This window comes from Saccostrea echinata, unplaced genomic scaffold, assembly GCF_033153115.1.
Source record: "Saccostrea echinata isolate AGI-Se365-2 ecotype Australia unplaced genomic scaffold, CSIRO_AGI_Sech_v1 ptg000073l, whole genome shotgun sequence".
Taxonomy (NCBI): Eukaryota; Metazoa; Mollusca; class Bivalvia; order Ostreida; family Ostreidae; genus Saccostrea; species Saccostrea echinata.
Genome location: NW_026889822.1, coordinates 251,794 through 264,086, shown reverse-complemented (window position 1 = coordinate 264,086; position 12,293 = coordinate 251,794). Strand labels below are relative to the sequence as shown.

Here is a 12,293-nt window from a genome sequence, read left to right as displayed (position 1 = left end):
TTTTTTCTTGTTGAAAATATTTTTGAAGTTTATCGCTGGCAAACTAAAAAAAATATGTTAGATTTATCAAAATATCATTTTCTAGGTTAATGTGGATTTTCTACCGGACAACTTCTTCATAGGAGAGGCACGAGTAGAAGACCGCCGCCATTTCATCTTTGCCACCCCAGATGGTCTTCAAACTCTCTGTGGGGCCAAACGGTGGTATATGGACGGGACTTCCAAGATCGTCCGGGCACCGTTTTATCAGCTTTTGACTATCCACGCCTTCATCAAATCGGGCGATGTCATGAAGCAGCTTCCGCTAGTCTTATTATGGCGAGGTATTCTCCACAAAATAAATGAATGTTATTAGTAAATCACATTTTAATCGGCCAAGAAAAATTCAATATGTTTACATGTATACCAACATCACATATTTTCAGTTAAAATAAGTTAAAGTGTGTGAAATGTCAGTATTGTAATGACAATGAATAAAAATTGTTTTGTAATTTTTTTTAACTTATTTCAGGTCCTCTCTGTTCTTTTGGAACACCTGCCAAGGCAGCCTCAAGTTAAAAGCGTTGTTGTTGACTTTGAGGCAGGTCTTTGGCAAGCCATTAGGGAGACCTTACCAGACCTCAACATCCATGGATGTGTCTTCCACTGGACCCAGGCTGTCTGGCGAAAAGCTGCTTCTATTGGGCTCTCGTCAGCGTACAGACATGACGACGGGACGCACGATTTGATAAGGATGTGCCTTGGCCTGCCGTTCCTTCCTTCGGCACACATCGGGCAAGCTTTCAATAAGCTTCGAGAGCGAGCCTCGACCCCCCTGCTTGAGGTATTTTATTAAATACAACTTTTGCATCTCATTATATATTACTATTTTTTTTACATTGAAAAAAAAAACAATATGCTTTGATTAAAATTGCATATTCTTAAGTATGATTTTCTTTAAAAACAACAGGAGCTGATGGTTTACTTGGAGGAGACCTGGATAGACAATCCCTTGTGGCCCACCCACTCATGGTCGGTGTTCAGGCAGTCGATACGTACCAACAACGACGTTGAGGGTTGGCACCGGCGCCTCAGCGACCAATCACCAAATGGACAGCTGCCCTTCTATGTTCTGGTGCCACTTCTCCCCCAAGAGGCCAATCTGCTACCCCTTCAGCGGAAATTGGTGTCCGAAGGAAAGTTATGCCGCAGATAGAGGAAGACCGGACAACAGCAGCGAATCTTCCGCCTCTGGGACCAGTACGAGTCCAAGGAAATTCGCTCCCTGCGGTTCCTTTCCAAGTGTGGTAAGATTATAGGCCCCATTGACAAACAGACGTGACTGACCTTTTAAAGAGCCCTGGACAATGAGTATCAGATCTCTACGTCGCCTTGCTGCGACATTGCGTGATGCATGGGGATCTGAAACTTTTTCAGACTTTCAGACAGATGTTGTACATAGTTGTAAATAGTAACTTACAGCATTTATCTTACATGCGTTTAATGTCTCAATTTAGTATTTTATTTACGTTTTTCTTTAAGATATTGTATGTGCCACCTTGCTCCGAAAGATTCTTAATTCAGAATGTCTTGGTAAAAAAGATATTAATGCAATTTTTCACAGATAACATTTATTGTTCATTTAATTAACCATGTTTTCCTTTCAGGATTTTCATTTTTTTATTCTCTCCTTTTTTCAATTTGATTAATTTAGAAAAATTAAGCTAAATAACTTGTATAATTTTAATTTAACATCCTTTTTACACTCGCGATTTAATATTATTACTATTTTAAATATTCGGTATTAGAAAATCAATAATTGTTTCCTTTTCATTTGGATTGTTTCATTATCCATCTTTAAATAAAATTATTATTTTTTAAAGTTTCATTATTTCTGTTTGGATTAAATTATTTGCATTTTGAAGTCTGATTGTTTCAAAAATTCATCTTTGGGTTTAAATTTTTCATTTTTTCTTCAAAATTATGGCTCTTATTGAGAAGGCCTCCACGTGGCAAGAGCTGGGCAACGGTATTGTTCTTTGTTTTTTTTTGGGGGGGGGGATGCTTTTTTTAATTGAATGATACCGGCGAACATTCTCAAAAATTTCTTGTATGATAAAATCATTTCTGTTCTATATTAAAATAAAACAAACAAACGAAAGTCAACCGTAATTTGGAAATGTTCCTGAGAGAAATCATTTCTGTTCTATATTAAAATAAAACAAACAAACAAAGGTCAACCGTAATTTGGAAATGTTCCTGAGAGATTATCGAGTATATTATATTTTGCAATAATTGTGTTTAATACTTGGATTTTGAAGTTCAGAAAGTCATCTTTGGGTTTAAATTTTTCATTTTTTCTTCAAAATTATGACTCTTATTGAGAAGGCCTCCACGTGGCAAGAGCTGGGCAACGGTATCGGAATCATTTTTTTTAGGGGGAGGGGGATAATTAAATGATACCGGCGAACATTCTCATTTCGTAGGAATTGTTTTCTATAAGATTATTCACACTTATTACTCTATTAAATATTTCATGGATCGCGATGAACGGTTCACGCTGAACAAACAAAAGAAATAAATAGCATAAATTAGTAAAGAGACCAGATTTAGGGGGCTTTTTGCAAACGGACATTCTATAAAAATATCTAAGGGGCGCTTTGACCAAAATCAGGGGGCGCTTTGACCAAAATCAGGGGTTTGACCATTGCTTGGTGACGGTTTCGAAACGGAATCAGGGGACTCTTTGACCAAAATTAGGGGGCGCTTTGACCAAAATCAGGGGGCGCTTTGACCAATATTTCGGGGTAGTTCTGTAACTTCATTTTACTGTAAAATTTCTTTAGGGGCGCTTTGACCAAAATCAGCTGGGGCGCTTTGACCAAAATCAGGGGGCGCTTTGACCAATATTTGGGGGCGGTTTTGTAACATCATTTTTCTGTAAAATTTCTTTAGGGGGCGCTTTGACCAAAATCAGGGGGCGCTTTGACCGGGACGGTTTTGTTAGGGGGCGCATTGACTGGCTCCCGTTCTTTCATACCCTTTTGAATCTGTAACTTTCATTAAAGTAGCCTATAGGATTACATAGAATTAGTCATATTTTAAATGCTACATCTGATAATAATACATATTATTATTTATATTATGTATTAATAAAGTCATGTAATATTGGAATGAATTACTCTAAATTAGGCTTTGGTGAAACACAAGGAAATGCAGCTTGAGAGCAAAAGCCCTAGAACAAAACGTATTCTAGCTTTCCGCTGTTCTTAGACATCTTATTAAAGGATGTATTCGTTATGACAAATGATTTGACCTATAGGAGAGAACAATTTTCCGGAAAAAGTCACTTTTAAAAATCAATGTTCTTTAGTTGTTTTCAATCGTATATTTGTCTAAATTTTTTAAATTTGCATTTTGAACCTAAATTTTTTATTTGCAACTTTAAAATTAGCCTTCAAAGTTGATAAAAACAGTATTTTGTCCGTTAAAGCACCAATTTTTGCGTGAATTTTGGCATAGAAGTTCTTCAGGGCAGGCCTGCCCCTAAATTAAATTACGAAATTTTGATAGATTTTGATCTATGGAATAATTTAAAACAAGATTTTTTAAGGACACCCCTGCCTTAGGGTTGAAATCGTAAAAAACCTACAAAAAATGCGAAAACCTATTCCTATCATACTGGTTCATATTTGGGTGAATTAATAAAAAATATGACCAAACGCATATTTATCAACCCACACTTTAAATACAGGCAATGAAAATAGATTTCTATGTCTCAGCATATGTCTAGATAGTGTCTAAATACCTGCCAAATATCTCGATATCTCAATTAACAAAAATGTTATGCCCAAATATGATGCTAAAATTGTCAGGAGTGCAACACCTTTTTTGTGACATCTTGAAATTCCAATATTTTTTAGAGATCTGTGAAATAAATAATGCTTTATGTTCAAAATAAAGACTTTCCTGATAATATTCAAAGTATTGAGCTTTAAATGTGGACTGTAGTAACTTTTGTTAAATCAAGTTGTGGTCATGGCTGATGTTAAAAAAAAAATGCTTATATACTGTGTCAGGAGTGCAACAGAAAAAATGTAGTGTTGCCAAAAAAAAAACATCAATTGTAAAATTCTGAAAGAAAATTAAGACAAAAAAGAATTTTCGAAGTGTAAAACAATAACTACTATACATTTTAAAACTAAAAAATGTTATATAAATCACAAGCAGCATTAATTAGAGTCAAGTATATGTGCATACCCAATAATGTCAGGGGTGAAACATTTGATGTTTTGCCCCCAAGCATGAAAAAAACTATTATCATTATAAGATTTTCGGATTTTTATTTTGGAAAATAAAGACACAAAGAACATTTTTTAACTAATAGATTTATCAATTACAGGGTCTGTCTGTGCTTCAAATCTATATTTCTATGGTCAGGAGTGCAACACATTTTTTTTTAAAGATTCAAGATGTGTGACGAAAACACTTCTATTCATGCTTAGAAGTATTCATTAATTAATAATGATCTTTTTGTATAATTTAATACTAAATTATTGGCAGTTTTATTAAGATTTTTCTTTTTTTCAATTTTAGCAATTTAGATGTGTTTTTATCTCTTTTGTGATTTTTTAGTAAACATTAAAAATAAACACCTAAAAAATGTCATAAAATTCAAGTAATTCCTCCTCAACTTGACTGAAAGAACAGAACAAGTTCTTATGTAATTTTCACTTCATAATTCTACTTTAAAGGCATCAATGCTTTTAGTCAGGAGTGCAAAAAATATGTTAGAATTATAAATCATTCAATAAAAATAAAGAAAAAAATGATGAGTAGAATTTTTCTGTTGGGTTACTGTGTTTGTCCTCTTAAGGAAAATATGCTATAAAATATATTATTTTATCTTCTATAATATACATTTAAGCTAGTTTTTTTTGTTGGTATAAATAGGGAATAATTCCAGATAAAATGCGAATTTTAAATACTTTCATCTGTTTAATTATGAAGTATTGGACTATAAATATTGAGCAATTTCATTACCACTTGATGTTGGCAACACTTTATGAATTTTTGTGTTCTATGGTTTTAATTTTAAATTTTACTGCAGTCAGGGGTGCAACAATACTGCTTTATAATTACCAATGCTTTTTAACAATCTTTGCTAAAAAATAAGTTGAAAACAAGATGTGTTTGTGAAACACTGATGCCCCCGCATGGCAGCTTATAGTGAAGGTTAAAGTTTCTTAAATGCAAGTCAAAATCCAGGCCAAAAAGATAAAAAATGTTGGTACCCAGAGAAAGGTCTTGTCTTGAGGAATATACCTGTGAAATTTGAAAAACCTAGCTGCAACTGTTCAAAAGTTATGGCGAAGGTAAAAGTTTTTCAGAAGTAAGTAAAACATCAAGGTCAAGGTCAAAGTGGTTGGTATCCAAAGGAAGGTCTTGTCACAAGGATTACATATGTGTAGTATGAAAGCCCTAGCACCAACCATTCAAAAGTCATGACCAAGGTTAAAGTTTTTCGAAAGTAAGTCAAACTCTTATGTCAAGGTCAAAAGGTCAAAGTGATTGGTATCTAAAGGAAGGTCTTGTCATAATTACATATGCGAAGTATGAAAGCCCTAGCACCAACCATTTAAAAGTTATGGCCAAGGTTAAAGTTTTTCAAAAGTAGGTCAAACTCCTAGGTCAAGGTCAAAAGGTCAAAGTGGTTGATATCCAGAGAAAGGTCTTGTCACAAGGAATACACATATGAAGATTGAAACCCCAAGCACCAACTGTTCAGAAGTTATGGCCAATGTTAAAGTCTCATAACATTTTGCAAAAGAGGGTCAAACTCCAAGGTCAAGGTCAAAAGCTCAAATATGATGGTACCCAAAGAAAGGTCTTGTCACAAGGAATACACATGTGAAATATGCAAGTCATAGCTTCAATTAATCAAAAGTTATGGACAAGGTTAAAATCTTCAAAAATCTTTTTCTTAAGACCAGCAAAGTTATGTTTGGTCATGTTTATATGGAAGCATCCTCAGGTATTGTAGATGCAGATTTGTTCAAATCATGACCCCGGGTGTAGGGTAGGACCACAATAAGAGTTCAAACTTATAGGGAAAAGGCCACAGTCAAAAAAAAATATTTAAGCATCCTTAGTTAGTGTAGATTCAAGTTTGCATAGATTCAAGTTTGTTCAAATCATACCCACCTCCCCTTTGAGGGTCAGGACCACTTATGCATTTACTGAAATGATTTTTGCTTTTTTCCAAGCTACAGTGCTCAGGTGAGCGATCTTGCCCATGGGTCTCTTGTTTTCTATTACAGGGGAAGGACTTTAAGGATTCGCCATATGATTTTCAACCAAATTATAAGACAGCGGCAATCCAAACAGTGAACATTTTCCTCTGTGCTTGCTGTAGTTGAGTAGTATATGTAGTGAACATCTGTAGATTGTAATATATGTTATGTAGTAGTGTGCATTATAAAAGCCATATATTAAAATATACCTGTATCCAATAATGTTTTATATTGTTTATCATGTTTATATTGAAGCATTTACAGTGTGAACTTAATTTGTTTCAAATATGCTTGTCGTTCCAAATCAAAAACTTGCTGCAAGCTTCAAAATACAAACAAGGGCACCGCATAGTGAAGCATTCCCTCACAAAAAAAATCAAGGCAGCATTCGACATCAATCCTGATGCGAATTACACCACTTCCGTTCCTTCGTTGAGATCACAAATTTGTTTTATATGTTAATATTGAGATTATTTCATTTGCTGTGGCACATTCATTGCCAAAGAAAAAAAAATCTTCGGAAGTGGACAACACAGAAGTTTCACATGATTATATCTGATCATCCTCGCAATTCCAGGGTCCCTGAGTCAATATGATGCCATGGGAGCCCTGGCAATTTCATTCAATAGTTCATGGGTTGACTGTAGTGACGTCTTTCAGGAAAATTACAAATCTTGATTGTTTTTCTTATCAACTAATCACATTAAGCCATTCTATGATGAACAACTTGTAACATGTGCATTTGAAGTGTCAACTGAATCCTTTTTATTTACATTATCTAACTATTTATGAAAGCTTTAATTTGATTGGTGCTTAATGAGAGAAACAAGCCCTAAAATTTTGAATGAAATTGGTCAGGGTCCCACGGCAACGTTGACTCAGGACCCGACATTGCGAGTATGATGTCTGGTAAGACTGAGATTATTACCCTTTTACTGTGGTCAAGGTTGAATCAAAACTTTTAAGAAATAAGGTATGATTTTAAAACTTTTATCTGTGCATAAATAAGTGTTGGTCACAAATGGTCAATTTAACTAATCAAATCTCATACAGTCCGAAGTATATGTCATCAGAATTTTCTAATTTGCTTGTGTGCATGCCAGGTATAGAAAATACGCATTACAGGTTCTAATTCTGAACATCTATTATTTCTCTAAAAAGTCCCAGGAAAACAGATTAATAAAAGCAACCTTGGCAGTGCCTTGCTTTATGTCTGTGAGAAATAACAAGCTTGTGATAATGAGAAGGTTAAGATGTACGAAAAACAAAGATATGACATTAATAAGAAAATTTATTGTATGATAAACACAAATGTCAACAGACAATATTGTAACAATGGGTTATTTCTATTGAATTACTAGTTAACTCTAGCATACATTACAATTTCAATATCAGTGATTTCATGCACTTTGCAATACAATAAAACAGACTAGCAAAGAAGGACGGTTTATCAAATTATCCATGAACTAGAAAATGAACAGATATAACCCTTTATACAGCACCTTAACATATCAAGAGGCCTAAGGGCCTTAACGGTCACCTGAGTATAATACAATTTAGAAGTTAAATACACTGATAGATGAAGCTTAATGTTGCCCTAAAGCAAGAGAAGTAGGAAGATCAGGATCAACAAAATAATAAGTCTAGTATTCAGTATCAACTCATAAATTAAGTTCTAATCTGTCCCCCACTTTACACTCTCACCATGCAGACTATTAACAAACTGTTAGTGCTTCTGTACCATTTTTTAACCCATATTAAGACTTCTAGCATTGACATCTCTTATGGTCTTTGAAGAACTTTTAATAAGATAAGTTATTTTTGTCTCATTTTTATTTATCTATTACTTACAGGTCTACCTGATTATTAAAACTAAGAAAGTACTTTTTGAATTATACGATAAACATTCTTGCATAATTATCTTATTCTATTAACCTTTCAAATACATTATTTACAGTGATTAATTATCAAAGGTGAATGGAAAAGGGGAATAACTTCTCTCGGTAGAATAAAATTAATAGAGCCCTACCCAGGACCAGAATGCTTAGACAAATGATCCAGATGTTCAAAAATCTGGTAGAAATACGCTTACTTATATCATTTTAACTTTTACTCAGTTTGCTTCCGATATGCCCAGAAGCAGAGAAGAATTTCACAGGTACAATGCATTTTCACTACAGATTCAACAAAGCCTTACCCTTACTCCAGAACCCAAGGCCAAGGGTCAAGAAATTTACAAATTTGGACGAGTTACCCTCATCATCATAACTATTGACTTTAAAGAATTAACACTTTTCCACTATATTAACAAAAGCCCCCCCCCTTCCCCCCCTCCTTATGCCAGAACCCCTGACCCTAGGACCACAAGATTTAAAAATTCTGTTCGAAGCTTCCATTTTCATCATAGCTAAGCAATTTATTTATCAGATCAACACTAAGAAGCAGACAGGATTAATTAATGATTAATTTATAGAATTAATGCTTTTTCACTATATAATCAATAGAACGCACCCCTCCACAAGAACCCCCAAAACTGAGGCCATATATTTAAAAATTTTGGAAGAGGCATCCTTGCCTATCATAATCGCGCACTTAGTTTGTTTAAAAAATCTTCAGTAGCAGAGAAGAAGATTTTCAAAGAATCAATGCATTTTCACTATATAATCAATAGAGCCCCGCCCTAACACCAGAACCCCTGACCCAGGGGCCATAGCTTTCACAATTCTGGAAGAGGCCCACCTCCTCATCATAATTATGTACTTAGTTTATCACTTTAATGCCCAGGAGCAGAGGAGATTGATTGATTGTATATTGTTTTACGTCCCATTCGAGAATTTTTCACTCATATAGAGACGTCACCATATACCGGTGAAGGGCTTCAAATTTTTACCTTTACTCGGCACTCAGGGCCATTGAGCAGTGAGGGATCTTTATCGTGCCAACGCCTGCCGTGACACGGGACCTCGGTTTTTAAGGTCTCATCCGAAGGACCCGCAACTTTCACTTCAAAGTGCCGAGCGCATGGCGAAGGAACAGTTGCTACCTATTTTTTTATCGACTTAGGTCTGTCGCGGCCGAGATTCGAACTCACGACCTCCCGATCACGGAGCGAGCGCTCTACCGACTGAGCTACCGTGAACGGTGAGCAGAGGAGAAGATATCAAAGAATTAATGCATTTTCACTATATAGTCGATAGAGCCCCGCCCTAACACTAGAACCCCTGACCCTGGGGTCATGAAACTCACAATTTTGGAAGAAGTACTCTTGCTCATCATAACTATGTACTAACTATACTTACTTTATTAAATATCCAGGAGCAGAGAAGATTTTCAAAGAATTAATGCTTTTTCACTATATAATCTATAGAGCCCCGCCCTAACACCAGAACCCCTGACCCTGGGGCCATGAAATTCAAAATTTTGGAAGAGGCACTTTTACTCATCATAACTATGTACTTAGTTACTTTATTTGATTCCCAGGAGCAGAGAAGAAGATTTTCAAAGAATTAATGCATGTTTACTATATAATCAATAGAGCCCCGCCCTGGGGCCAGAACCCCTGACCCTGGGGCCATGAACTTCACAATTTTGGTAGAGGGCTCAATGCTTATTACAATCATGCCAACAGTTTGACTGCTTGATGTCCAGGAGTAAAGAAGAAGATTTTTAAAGATTGCATTATTTTTGGTGGTTTTAGCCCCACCCCTCAGGCCCAAGGGGGGGGGGGGGCAGGGACTATGAATTTCACAATTTTTGTTTCCCTTTACCCATAAATACTATATGCCAAATTTGGTTGAAATTGGTTAAGCGGTTTCAGAGAAGAAGCTAAAAATGTTCATATGTTAACACAAATAGACACGAGTGAAGGAACAACCGGAAATTATCTTTTATATGCTGATGTTGTTTAAATATTGCTTTGAGAATAGGACAATATAAATTCTCCTTCAATCTTAATCATATTTTACCACCAGCGTTAAATTCTTTTATATAGTTCATATATCATCATTCAGTACAAACCTCCAGAGACTAATATTAATGGGTGATGCAAAGATCAATACTCTTTTTAATGTTGTTCACGTTTTTTAAAAGTATTTATTTAAAATTTCTGGTCGGATGGATGGTGAACGGTGTGTTCTGTCTGTAATATTCTCCACAAATTCGTATAACACTTCCCAATACAACATCATCAGAGGTATTTGGTTTTCAATTAAAAACAAGATGTGTTTGTGAAACACTGATGCTCCCCTATGACAACTTATAGCGAAGGTTAAACTTTATCAAATGCAAATCAAAGATGTTGGTACCCAAAGTAAGGTCTTCTATCGAGGAATATACCTGTGAAATATGAAAGCCCTAGCAGCAGCCATTGAATAGATATAGAAAAGGTAAGCCAAACATCAAGGTCAAATAATAAAAATCAATGGTGCCCAAGGAAAAGCCTTCTCACAAGAAATGCACCTGTGAAATATGAAAGCCCTGGTACTCACCGTTCAAAATTATGGTCAAGGTTAATTTTTTTAAAGTGTATCAAACTTCAAGGTCAGGGTTAAAAATATTTGTACCCTAGGAATAGACATGTGAGATATAAAAGCCCTAGCACTAACCGTTCAAAATTATGGCCAAAGTTAAAGTTTGGTAAAATTTTGCAAAACTTGGTCAAAATTTTCTTGTGACGAGACCTTTCCTTGGGTACCAACAGTGATTGGGAGGTCGTGAGTTCGAATCTCGGCCGCGACAGACCGATGAAAAATGGGTAGCAACTGTTCCTTCGCCATGCGCTCGGTACTTAAAGTTGCAGGTCCTTCGGATGAGACCTTAAAAACCGAAGCCCCGTGTCACGGCAGGCTTTGGCACGATAAAGTGAAAAATTCTCGAATGGGACGTAAAACAACATGCAACCAATCATTCAATCAATTGGGTACCAACAATTTTGACTCTTTGACTTTGAGTTTGACCCACTTTTCAAGAAACTTTTACTATAGTTTTTAAACAGTTGGTGCAAGGACTTTCGTATTTCACAGGTGTATTGTGGCACCTTCATTTGGGTACCAACAAATTTGACCCTTTGACCCTGGAGGTTGACATACTTTTAAAAAAACTTTAGCCTTGGCCATAACATTCGAACAGTTGTATTTCTTGTGACGAGACCTTCCCTTTGTTCCAACAGTTTTGAACCTGTATCCTTGACCTTGGAGTTTGATCTACAGGGGATATCTGAGACCGTGCTGTACAATCTGACATTTGTTGGTTGAAACCCTGAGTGAAAAAAATTACTATTGTTGTCATAAGCCCGGACAAAGATTTTGAGCCGGATTTGAAAACAGCAACCTTCAGGTTTGTGATATATCTCCAAAATTACCCTCTGAGTTCTGTTATTCAAGGGTGTCCTAATATGAATTCTGTTTACAGTTCTGATACTTCATGTATAATTTTTATGGTTTACTTCTCTTTTTAAAGATAAAAATAGACCCAGGTTTCAATTTTTTTCTGTGTTTTCTGTGGTTTTCATAATAATTTATAAAAATGATTCATGTATTAAATTATTTTACTTTCTCTCTATTCATATACTAAGATCACAGTGGTTGGGAGTAAGTCAAAGGCATGTGATATCTTAATAATAGACGTGTAATATTTTTTGGAGTTTTTTTACGGTATTGAGTGATTCGCATAACTCCCAGAATGTGTTTAAATAGATACCATTTGCAGTATTGTAATCATTTGGGCGTCAACTCATCCATTTGTTTAAAAAACGAGAACGAGCGAACCCGCAGCGGAAGAGTACATGTTCATTAAGTTGTTGCCACCTGAATGCTGAAAGAAACATGAACAACATCATGGCTCAGAGACCGAAGAGATCAATTTCAGGTACAGTAAAATAGTTTTACGACAGGGAGAGAGAGAGCACTGTATATTATTTGAAATGAAAATTACTACAACATGTCCATAGAAAACAATTCAAGTACGGGGAGGGGGGGGGGGGGCTCATAGAAATTATTTTAAAAAAATCTTCGGGCGTCATTA

The 12,293-nt window shown here is 35.5% G+C and overlaps 1 pseudogene; it reads left to right on the top strand.

The window, feature by feature from the left end:
• Positions 1-469: 469 nt before the first annotated feature.
• On the top strand, positions 470-1,338 carry LOC133176325 (uncharacterized; annotated as a pseudogene).
• Positions 1,339-12,293: the final 10,955 nt, after the last annotated feature.